General features: G+C 43.7%; 1 protein-coding gene across 3 annotated transcripts in view; it reads right to left on the reverse strand.

Annotated features, from left to right (window-relative positions):
* cacnb2a (calcium channel, voltage-dependent, beta 2a) overlaps positions 1-12,148 on the reverse strand; it is a 62,724-nt gene that overhangs the window by 39,493 nt on the left and 11,083 nt on the right. The window lies entirely within an intron of this gene.

Below are 12,148 nucleotides of genomic sequence, written 5' to 3' on the forward strand. Positions count from 1 at the left end.
TAATTACACAAGAGTTCCCTTTTTTTTTTAAACCAATGCGTCTGAACACAACATGATCCAGTCTGTTCTCTTACACAACAGAAACATGCAGCGTGGTCTCATCCATTTATGCAAACATTAGCCACTTTGGTTCGCGCACGCGACGTTGCTGAGAGTCATCTGATTTGAACACAGTCAAACTGATTGAGCAGTTGAGTGCGAGATGATCATCCGCTGTGTCGTTAAATGTTCCTCTGTGTACTGTGCATCTTTACAGCAGCGAGAGAGCACAATCCACGCTGCACACAATAACACCCACAGGGGTGATTGCTTGCGTCCACTTGATCCCCTAACTCACTTTGTAATGATTGCTTCTACCAGTAAGGAGATTTCAAATCTGCTTCAGCCTTTCAACCAATCCAGGATTTAGAACAGAAGAAATGATTGACGTGAAACCCGGTTAGGAGCTGCGAAAAGCTATTTCTTCTTACCGTGGAAGATCTGGTAGCTTGAAGTAAATGCAGACGGGAAAGACTGTACACTCGAGCAGTGGTTCTCGAGCTGGGGGTCGGGACCCTACCACGTAAATCGAACACGTCCAAAGATGATTATCGGGGTAGGTAAGAAGAAACACGGATTTCCTCCTTATTTATGTTTTTACAGACTTTCCTCCAATCTTCTTTCTATTGAACAACTGGATAATCTGACCTTCGGACTTTGCTTGCATTTGCAAAACAATTTCATTTTAATCAAAATGGTCTGTTGCGTAAACCTTTGTCTTATTTATTTGTTTTAAATTTGGTAGTTCCTTGAACTGTGATTTATCGTCCATTTAAACATATCACTTTAAAATAGTATGGTGCGCTTGTAAAGTTTGTCTTGCCGTGTTGTAAAGAAAATTTTGGTTAATAAAAAAAAAAAGAATAACTACTTGATTCCAGTGAATTCCTGTATTATGTTTTACAGTGTAGTTTGTGATCTGTGTGGAGCAATTCTTTTTTATGAGTGGATTCCCATTCGGTCCATGTCACAATCTCATATGAGGACACACATGCGTCTGCACATGAGCATTGCGACACATACTACTGCCAACTTGTCTCGCTGCTTCTCAGCTGGCAGTAACTTCCCAACAAATGCACCAATAAAGGCATTAAAGAGGATTAATAGCTATTATAGCAAAAGAAGGCTGCAAATAATGATTGTTTTCATAATCGATCAAAGAAATAAAACGGAGAAAAAGAATCTGAAAATCTGATATGATTTTAGCATTAAAAAAAAAAATACTCAAAAGGATTAGTAGATTATCTAAATAGTACCACTTCCTATTCTGCTTCTCAAAAAAAAATGAACAGGCAATGCAAAAAACAAAAGCAGCATTACACAGAGTAAAATGACAAACATTGAATAACTCGGAGATGAAATAACTCGAATGCCCTACATTGTCTGAATCAGTTTTCAAACAGAGGATTTAGCTGCATGAACAGACTCTTTGACTGGACCTGTTCGAGTTATCTGCACACGGAAAGAGAAAGATGACCCCCGCAGATTGCCTTTCACCTACAGAAAAGCCCGGTGAGCATCGATGCCCGTCTATAGCACTAAAAGGCAACGACACAGTCCCGCAACGATCCGTGATTAAAAACTAAGCTGCACTTACAATAAACGCAGTATAGGCCTACGTTAACAGAACTCGGAGACAGGCTACGTGACGCTCTTGATGTCATCACAAACAAAACTACACGCAGCCAAGTCTCCACAAAGACAGAGAAAGCGCTTTGAGCGATGCAGAAGCTGTAAAAAAAAAAAAACAAGCCAGCGCTACAACTAATAGTACAAGCTCTGGATAGAGAAGTAAGCTGCTGATTTACACAGAAAAACAAGGACAGGTCGAGTGTTATTGTTATATATATATATTTTTTTTTTACCTTTGGCTTCTTAGACATGCTCGTTCTCCCACAATGCCCGAGACACCTGTGTCGCCTCTCCGCTCCACAGCGACTGTAATGAATTATGCAAATCCCCTGGTTTTTGTTCAGAGTACCATGACCCAAGGGTGCAAGCAGCTGACGCCTGGCATAAAAAAAGCAAACCTCTCTGCCTCAGTCGAAAGGGATAACACTGACTGCTGCTGCGCCTGGCGAGTTGCTCTTAAATGCAGCCGGTGTCGCTGCTCAGGTGATACCTAGGGAGGAAGTGAGATGTGGTCATCCTCGAGAGCTCTTCCAGCAGCGAGTGTCACACACCTCATGTGGAGGGAAGCCGGCTGAAGAGTGTCTCTGAGGCAGATAACACACACACACACACACACACACACACACACACACACACACACACATACATAGTCAAGTGTTGAAGCTCTGTTGTGTCATGGTTAGCTGTGTTTTTCTTTAGCTGGCCATGCATTACGCTTTAATTTGACAGTGTGACATATGTTGCAGGGTCCACTCAACTAGAGGAAGCCACATACGAGGCAGACAGACAGACAGAAACACACACACACACACACACACACACACACACACACACACCTTAATCCTCCAGCAACACTCTATCAACAGCTAGCAGTGATAGTCAGCCTCAGTGTCACTGAGGAGTCTGTGATGCTGAGCAGCTGAGCTGCAGAGGCAGAGCTGACCGCTGTAGTAAAACACGTGACCTCCTGCAGCTGTACAGTCGTTGCCAGACAGACAGTCAGGCAGTAACAGCCCCATCTGGAGCCCTAATCCGCCTGGCACTGCCCACCCATGTGATTATGAATGTGGCCCGCAAAGTCATTAGGCTTATTGGATTGACAAGCAGATACTGTACCTGAGATCAGAGCACTGCAGAGGCGACTGCCTCACAAAATTCGACAGTTTCTGCAGAAGAAATGGCAAATTGAAGCGATGGAGTCGGCAAGGAAGGAAACAAAGAAGGTTAAGCTGGTGTTTGCTGTCCTTTTTGTCGCGGGGCCCTTTCGTCTGTCGGCCCATTGATCACTTTCGTTAACTCAGGCTCGGGATAGAAGACCTTTGCCTGTGACAAAGCTGATTAAAGCGTGTCTTTAGCTATTACTTTTGAGATGAGGGCTGTTGTTTGCTCTGAACGTCCAAAAAAAACATCAAACTTATTTTTTGGTCTGCGGATCGGCCTTCTGCTCGGTGCTTCGCTTTTAAATGACTGTGCATAGTTGTGGTAGATTTATGATATGCGAGCTTTCTCTTTTTGCAAACACTACCTTTCGACGCTTGCCTTTGCATGTTTCTCTTGTTTGCATTCTGGCATCCAATCTCACAACAGCAACCACGCTTTACCGGCATCTGGTGGTAGCATGTTCTTCTTCTCCTCCTTTTCTTGTTTAACAGCTTGAAAACAGATTTTAGATGCATAAGCGCCACCTTCTGCCTGCAGGAATGCATTAATGCCGAGCGCCGAGGCAAGACGACAGTCTTTAAAAAATCATGACTGAGTCCTACAAGTAAACTGGACAAACATATTCGTAATGAGATCACATTAAAAAGGCTGCATATCTTTCAGTGCGGGGAAAAACAAAAATATGCCACCAGGTAAAAATGTATCCTGACATTTGAGCCATGAAAACGTTATGGGTTGAAAACTAATGGCTGAAATTCCATGTGATAATACCATAAATATTTATACTTCTCAGAGGGTCGTCCTCAAGGTTTTAACTAAAACAGGTCACTTTAATTGACCTGCGGTCTTTCCTCTGATACTGCACCACATCAAATAGATATTTTCAAATTATATAAAATGTGTCTATGGAATATTATGTCATATGTGGCCAATAGTATGGCCAAATATGTCTCAATGAGTGTCCCCTTTCTCCTTTATTACTAAGACGGGAGAATCAAATAAAAAAACTGACTCTAGATTTAATATTCCATCCTCTACAGCTGGCATATTCACCTTGTTCTGTAGTAAATAATATCTCTCACAAAAAAAAAAAAAAATCTGATATAAGTAACAACTGGCAAAACTGGCAAAATATTCTCATCTGATTCCTGTAATTCTGGGAGGCAGCACCGTGACATTATTTCACCAGGCTTTAAAGTACTTTAAGGTTCTCAGCTTTCCAGAGCCGTCTGTGCAGGAACGGTCAGGTTCAGTGTGAGGACAGCGAGCCGGGCTGCAGAAAGCAGCAGCATGACATATGCGCCATATGGGTGGGTTGAGGGGAAAGTGGAGCAGTGTTTCCCTCCGGAGGAAAACACATAAGTACATCTCTGTTTACGCACACGTGCACGTGTACAATACACAGGACGAGAAAAAAAATGACTAAGTGTTCACGCTGTCGAACCGGAGGAGAATTCATCCCCCCCACCCCCCCCTGCTCATCGTACCACGATTGTGGCTGGAAGTCGTGCAACTGCAGAATCAGAAGGAGAAAATGCCCACAGACAGAAAGTGGATTCGGTAGTAAACTGTAACTCCGTCCCATACTCCCTCTTCCCGGCCCCAACCCCCCCTTTTCCCAAGTAGCTGATTTCATCCTCGCAAAGCCACTCTCCCGCTAATCTCCCCTGATCCGTCTGCACTGGCGAAGAATCAAATATCAAACTCACACGCGTCCAAAAACCCGGGACATCATGACAGAAAATACCGCTTTACCTACTGTCACTGTAACTGATTTGATCTAAAAAAAAAAAAAAAAAAAAAAAAGGTCTGCATTTTCTTGGGAGATTCAGCCCCGAGTTGCCTTCATCTATCGTTTCCAAACCATCAACATCTGTCGTAGTTCTTTTAAAACAGGCAGAGTTGGCAGACTGATAACCAGATTTCATAAAGTGGGCATGTAGTAGCTTGTAGTTATATAATACCGAAATCTCTAAGCCTCTCTTTGTAATAGCCACAGGAGCATCAAAAAAAAAAAAAAAGAAAAAAAAAAAGAAATCAATGAAAATACACTGTAATAGCCTCTACATAATCTGTTAAACCAGAAAATCTTATTAATAGTGAGGCAAAACGTCACATAGCTTTAAGGTTGTTTTGGAGAAACTACATGGTTTGAAACTACAGACACACATGAAAGAGTAGTTCAAGAGGAGAGGAGGAAACCCCCAGCTGTACACCAACACACCTCACTTACCCACGAGACATTTTTATTCTTGGTTTGTTTGATCATGGCAACGAGAGCAGGTCAGCAACGCGGCGAGAGGAGCCCCCTCCTCGGCAGAGTTCAGCCCCACAGCCTGTTGCATGGGCAGGTCTGCGCGGGATCAGGGGTGATGGCCGAGGGCACGTCGCGCTCAGCCATTAGGTCGTCATCTGCCATGTGAACCTGCGAGCCCAAAACGCCGGCTCTCACCGAATCCAGCATCTGTCAGGATGCTCACGCCAGACCACGCGCGGACGAGGAAAGTTTTCAGCTTCCTTCACGGGGTGGAAAGTCATTCGAAATATCCAGCAAACTCATAGGAGGCTCGTCCTCCTGACGGCACACAGTGGCCTGATGGACTGATTATGTATTCAAGCCGAGTATGAATATGAAACATCCCAGCAGGTTTAACCCCGCCCTGCTGAGCCACAGCGCGCGCCCAATCGCGGAGCAGATCTTTGTGGTCAGCTCCCGAGGGACAGCTTATAGAAGTATCAGGACGAACATGGTGAGTCTCTGAGGGAGAGCGCTGAGCTCTCCGCCGACAGGCAGGTCACCGACACCTCCGCATGTCGGAGAGTAAATAAAACGGGGACGCGGCAGAGCAAAACTTAAAGCAATTGACCTCGTCTTCATCTTCACTAGGTGCCTCATCCACTCATTACCCCCCCCCCCCCCCCTCTTTTCTGTTTTTTTTTTTTTTTAATCTCCGTTCTCTTCCTCTCCACCTACGTGGTGTCACTTTCCTTCCTCTACACTTCCCTCCCTCCTTCCCTTCCTCCCTCCATCCCTCCATCTCTCCCTCCTCTCCGGGGTGCGTCTTCTCGCCCAGCTGGTACCTGTTGTCATGGCATCTCTTTGCCAAGAGACTAACACAGTAAGAAAAGGCTCAGTGACTCTCTCGCTCTCTCACTCTCTCTCTTTATCTTTGATCTCTTCTCAGTCAGCGGTTGCACTGCTCTATGACCCAGAATTAAATTGACTCTCGCGAGCATCAATTTAGCCTCTAAATGTTGCATTGACCTTTCTCGCCTCTGCAGAACTAACTCACTTTTGTCTCAGCTTCCTCTCTCTCTCTCTCTCTCTCTCTCTCTCTCTCTCGCTCTCTCTCTCGCTCTCTCTCTTAGACCAACACCTCCTCTCACTCGGCTCCGAGCTTCTCGCGGGCTGTTTGTTCGAGCTGATCCGGATTACTCGTAAAAGATCAGTGAAGAGTTTTGAGGCCATAAAATGCTGATTTGAGTGGCTGCACTTAGGTGAAATTGAGCCACAGAGCAGCTGCGGATCTCTGGATCGGCAGCGGAGAAGAGGACAGACTGAACATCGACGATCAGATCAACAAGTGCTTGAACTGGAAGGAGAAAGGTGACAACACCTCAAACCAACAGCTCGCGGCTTTTATAGGGGGAAAAAAAAAGGGTGTTTAGTCTACGACTTTACTTGAAGTTAACCAAAAAACAACATTAAGGAGTTGATAACAAGTCAATGCCCAAATATCACGCAAATAACATGGGACTGCAGTTAAGGATTGATTCTGTTATTTACGTAACAGTCTGTAAAAGTGAAAATTTTGCCTTCACGGTTTTGCTTGTTTTTCCTGGCAAGTCTCGTCTAAAACATAAATATGTTTAATTTCCTGTTATATATAGCAACAAAAAAAAAACTACAAATAGTTGTATTTGTGGAGCTGGAGGCAAACGATGTTTGCCATTTTCACAAGAATAAACACACTGAAATGATGAAGCTAATTAATTTAGTTTGGTCGACTGACCCCATTAATCGAATAACCATTGCAGCGGAGTAGACTTTAACCCTTCACGTAATGATTTCTGAAGCTCCCTTTTCATTTGTAGTGACAGCATATGGCTGCAATTCTGCCAGTGAGTGCCGGCTTATTTCAACGGCCAATCCTTAAATAACAAACATGTAATCAAACTCTCACATCAGAGCAAAAAACTTTACACAGCTCTTGATCCATTTTTAACATCCATCGCTCTAATTAATTGTCTCTTGTATCCATATGGGCCAGCAGCCCTCCTCCGGTGCACAAGGTTGTCTGCATCTCTCTGCTGTTAATTGGCCTCAAAGAACATCTGCTCCTGTTTTAAGTGCTGCTCAGTTTGGCCCGGCCGCCCCGCCTGACTGAGGTGCCAATTTAACGGGTGTTAGCCGAGAACACGACACTCTGTCATCGCTCTAATGGTGAGCACGTTTGTCAATTTCTTCGGCAGATACCGCGATACGTGCAGGTCGTTACTGGAAGGAAACGACAGAGAGCACAGTGAGCAACGAGGTATATTAGAGGATAGGTGAAGGTGTGTATCTGGAATTATATCAAAGTGAAAAAAAATAAAAAATGTGCCTTAAATCTAACCTTGCGTTTGTGTGTAACATATAAATACCACAGCTCCACCAACAGCAGCAGACATTAGAGACAGTTGCCTTTGTGAAGGCGTGTGCTGTAGTATAACATAACAACACCAATAAATGGAATTACTGAACAGACTGCCAGAAATTGCAAGCCTCACAACTAAATTGCGATGGCACTCCAGCCCCTCAAAGCAGCTGCTTTCCACTGATAGCAGCAAACCGGCCATCATGGCACGTTAGAGAGAGCGAGACGTGACTGAATTAACTAGAGAGAGCAAATTACTTCACATTGTATCTCATGCAGCAGGTTAGAAATCCCCAGTTGCCGGCATTTGCTGCACAGAAGCAGAGCATTTTGTAAGAACAAAGAGTAGAGAATGGGAAAGCGTGCAGGTTTATTGAGATAATACAGTGGCGTAGTCTGGAGACTAAATATTGTTGATTAGTTTTACTAAATGCTCAAAAGATTGTCCCTGTTCTTGCATGGACTTTTTTTTTTTTTTTTGCATGCAGTAGTCTTTGTCAGTAGTAGCCAGTAGAACGGTTGGATGTGAGCCAACGTCACTTACACACTTCTGCGGACATTCACGGTCTTCGGACGATGGACCGCAACGGCCTCGGTGATGCCCTGACTTTCTCCTCTAGCGCCACCATGTGTGGGTCTCAGTGAAAGGTCTCAGCACCTATTGGAAGGACAGCCGTGAAATTCGGTACAGACATTTGTTTTCCTGGTTCCCTTCAGCTTCAGTCTCAGCTAACTCAAAAGGACAGCGCAGCCTCACAGACCCACTTAGCCCGGTGTTACTCGTGCACCGTTTGTCTCGACTTCCTGACGCGCGTCGCGCCCGGGGTAAAGACAAACAGGAAGTCAGTCTGCAGTGACGTATCGCAGCAGCAGACATTACAAGATGGAACACCCTCATCCATCACCGTCACATTTTGTAGGTAGTGAGCTGCATCTTTTCCGCCCATGACTTCACTGTTTCCAGACCATCGGGAGTTTTAAAACTCAGACCGAGTTAGGGTCGGTGCGAGGAGTGTCACTGACGTCAGTGTTTCCAGGCGGCAGTAGTGCTATACTCTACACAGGCCTCCACAGATATATATATATAGATCTATATATCTATATATATATATTTATCACACTTTCCAGGCCAGTGGTGATGTGATAGATTATGTAAAAGCAGTAAAATAAAAATCCACCTAAATCCGAGACATTCCTGAGGGCCTCCGAGGCTAATTAACTGCTCAGTTTCCGGACATTTCCATATTCTCTGGAAAAGTGAAAGAACGTCCAACTGCTGCCAAGGAAACCCTGCTCCGGTCTGCTCTGCGCTGGCTCGACACTCCTCCCTGGGCATCCGTCCCAGCGCCTGGAAAACTGGGAATTCCAGGTCACTCTTTTGTCATGGGAGCTTAGCTGACCGCTAACACACAAACTCAAATCGTTTCTGGGAACAATTACACCCGTCTGTGTAATACTCCAGTGTTTGATTTTTCTCATTCTTTATGTGGTTACCTGAACACCTCCCAGCAGGTCGAAGTATCTGCCATCAACTACTGAATGAATCGGCACAAAATGTTGGACAAAAGGAGGAATGCGCCTGAATTTATTGATCCCTCACTAGTCCCACCATGAGGTCCACATCTGTTCTTTGAGGTAAATGTCTCGAGAATTACAAGATGAATTGCTGTGAAATGGTATCCGTCTCCCTTTCAGCATTAATGTCATCACGTTTTACTTTGTGCTATCTTCAGATCAACGTTTTAATTTGTTGTTGATCTGCAAACAGCTTAAAAAAAGGATGTTTTCAAATCAGCCTCAGTTGTAATGTGTTTAGAGCTGCTTAGCAAATGTTTGTATTAACACGCCAATATGCTAAACTCAGATGGAGAACTAAACATTAGCATATTAGCATTATTTTATTTAAGTCGGGAGCTCAAAGCCCTACTGTGCACGAGTATGGACTAATGTAGCTATATGCTGCTATCTTCTTTTACAGAATACAAAGGGCTTTAAATGTCAATAATTTATGAAACCGCATATTCATAAGCCATAAAGCAGACATTACTGACTATAAAAAAAACAGAAGCACTGTACTCCCCTCTTCGCCACACATATATGAAGAGTTTACCAACTTTCACACGACCGAAATTAAACTCAAGTTGCTTTTCTTTGGCTCTCTGTGCCGCTTAATGACTCGGATAATACTGGCTACTGCTGCTGTATCATGGCAAGCAGGAAAGCCTAGAAAACAAAAGGGGGAATTGGAGTAGGCCCTGCTGTCTTCAATTAGCCGAGTTTCCGTGAGGAGTGTCTGGGACTGGCTACTCAGTCTGTCAGACGTAGTCCCATCCGGCCGGGTCTCCGTTGCTCCACATTCCATGCAGAGCAGAATTGTGTTCCGCCCCATTTCAGACGTAAAACGGCGGTTTGGTGCTCCGTATTGGAAACATGTGAGAGGAGTGTCATTGAGAGAGCGGTGTGTCACGGCAGCGGAGGTCCTCTCAAGTTCAGCACTGGACCGCCCTCTGCCAAAAACCCCGGCTTTAGCTGGACTCATTGTATTAATTTAAACACGCTTACAGTCGTTAAACACAAACACATGTTGCCAGTGATACTCAACCACAGCGAATGGTTTGTTTTCAGGCAAACACCTTACACATGGGGCTCAGACGCTCCGGTGTGGTGTTTCAACAGCTGGTCCTACACTAATCCACTCATCAGTTAAATTAAAGCTTACTCGGTTGTACAGTAAATGTTGATCCAGCCTACTGCGGCGCGTGTCACACAAAACCCACGATTGTGTAACCCAACTACAGCAGTCTGCACAGGACCGTTAGCATTCTTCCGTATATACAATATCTGGAATACAGTTTTTGTTCCAGTTCAAAGCCTGGACCTTTCGAAGTTCACATTTCCAGACAGAATACGTCATAATGGGCCCACGTGTCTCGGTCTCTTTTCAAAAGGATCCTCCAAGTCCGACGGAGAAAAGCAACTTTCTTTTGGCCGACTTCAGAGGTTGCAACTGGTGTATCGCTTGCTGCTCACAGTCTCACATACTGACTTGTGCACCCATCAATTGTTCCTCGGAGCATTAGAGTGATGGTGATGAATTTGGAAATGATTGAATTTACTAATTTACTTTTGAAGCATCATTAGTTTTGGTTTGTGTGAGGTCATATTTTGGGAGGTTTTACCCGCAGCCTCGGGTTACACGATGTGTACTTGGGCGAATATAGCTTCTCTCTTTTTTCTTTGTAGTCTGTGTTTTGGAAGATCCAAATTCATTTTGAATAGGGATAAAACGGCTTATACTACGATGTAGATCAACGCTGAAAATATTTGTTGTTGATCTACTGATTTTTTTTATTTTTTTTTATCAATTGCTTATTATCTAGAAAATGTAAGAAATTAGTAAAAAAAAAAAGAAAAAAAAAAAAAAAGAAATGACCATAATAATCTCCAAAAGCCAAATCAGGATTTTTAGAAATGTCTTGTTTTGTCTGCCCAACATGACAAAACCTGATACAGTACTTACAGTCAAAATTGAAAAGACGAAATCTGCATTGATTACCATTTTTGATGAAAAATAACGTTGACCATAGTTGCTGCTTTATCTTTTGCAGACTGAACAGGTGAACACCTTTATCTGCACTACATACAAATTATCCCCGAAACAACTGAACTGAACTCATGTGAACTGATGTCACATAAGATAAGGATGCCCTCACTCTGTTAGAAATACTTTTCTGTGCTTAGATATCGCAGTTTTAGTCCATCTGAGATATTATGTCTCAAATGAGCTACTACCTTGTATCTGAGGATGACTCCATAACCTATTTTAGAAAATGGAATAAAAAAAAATTCTACCACGCTTGTGAAAACTTTATCTTTGAGCCTTGACGGTATTAAGGGATTTTCTCTGTGTATGGAACTGGTGTGTATATACACTTACAGTCGGTGTGAACGCTTGTGTGTGTGCAAGAGTCAAAGTGTAATGTGGCCATCTAGTGGTGAAACTAAATTAAAGAGGATCATTTTTGTCTGCAGTACTGGAGGATTGTGTGGAAGAGAAAGAGAAAGAGGAAAAAAAAAAAAAAAACACCCTTTTTTTTTTTGCATCGCTCTGTTGATGAACAGTGTAATGGAGACTGCAGACAGAAAATATGCCTTTGTGGAATACAAAGGAGTTTATTCAAACCACCCACAGCTGAATGACAGAATCAAGTACGCAAAGGACAGTATGGAAAAATGCATGTATCATCAAATTTTCCCGTCACAGAGCCATACCTGCTCGCAGACAAACACACATTCTCCTCTCACTGCATTTCATTAAGCTTCACAGTCACAGCGTGACTTATTCTAATGATACACAGCTTCTGATCCCAGACACCAGTACACTAAAGACGCATGAAATAAACCAGTAGAGCCCAATAAAGTCAAACTGTCAACCCGAGCATGTGCCTGCAGCGTGAACCCACAGTACTCAAAAACATTACGACCGCAGCTCTCTGTCCAAACCCTGGAATAAATATGAAATAAAAGATTTATCATGTCTGGCGGCATGCACAGTCAGGACAGAGCTCTGCAGAACGCCGTCAGGTCGGTGCAACTGAAACATTTCAGCTGAATCCTGCAGCATTCAGGACCGTTTCAGGATAGAGATCAACAGAAGCAGGGAGCACTGATCAACATCG

Source organism: Embiotoca jacksoni, unplaced genomic scaffold (genome assembly GCF_022577435.1).
Source record: "Embiotoca jacksoni isolate LCO1_2020_lvr unplaced genomic scaffold, fEmbJac1.0.p SCAF_25, whole genome shotgun sequence".
Classification (NCBI taxonomy): domain Eukaryota; kingdom Metazoa; phylum Chordata; class Actinopteri; family Embiotocidae; genus Embiotoca; species Embiotoca jacksoni.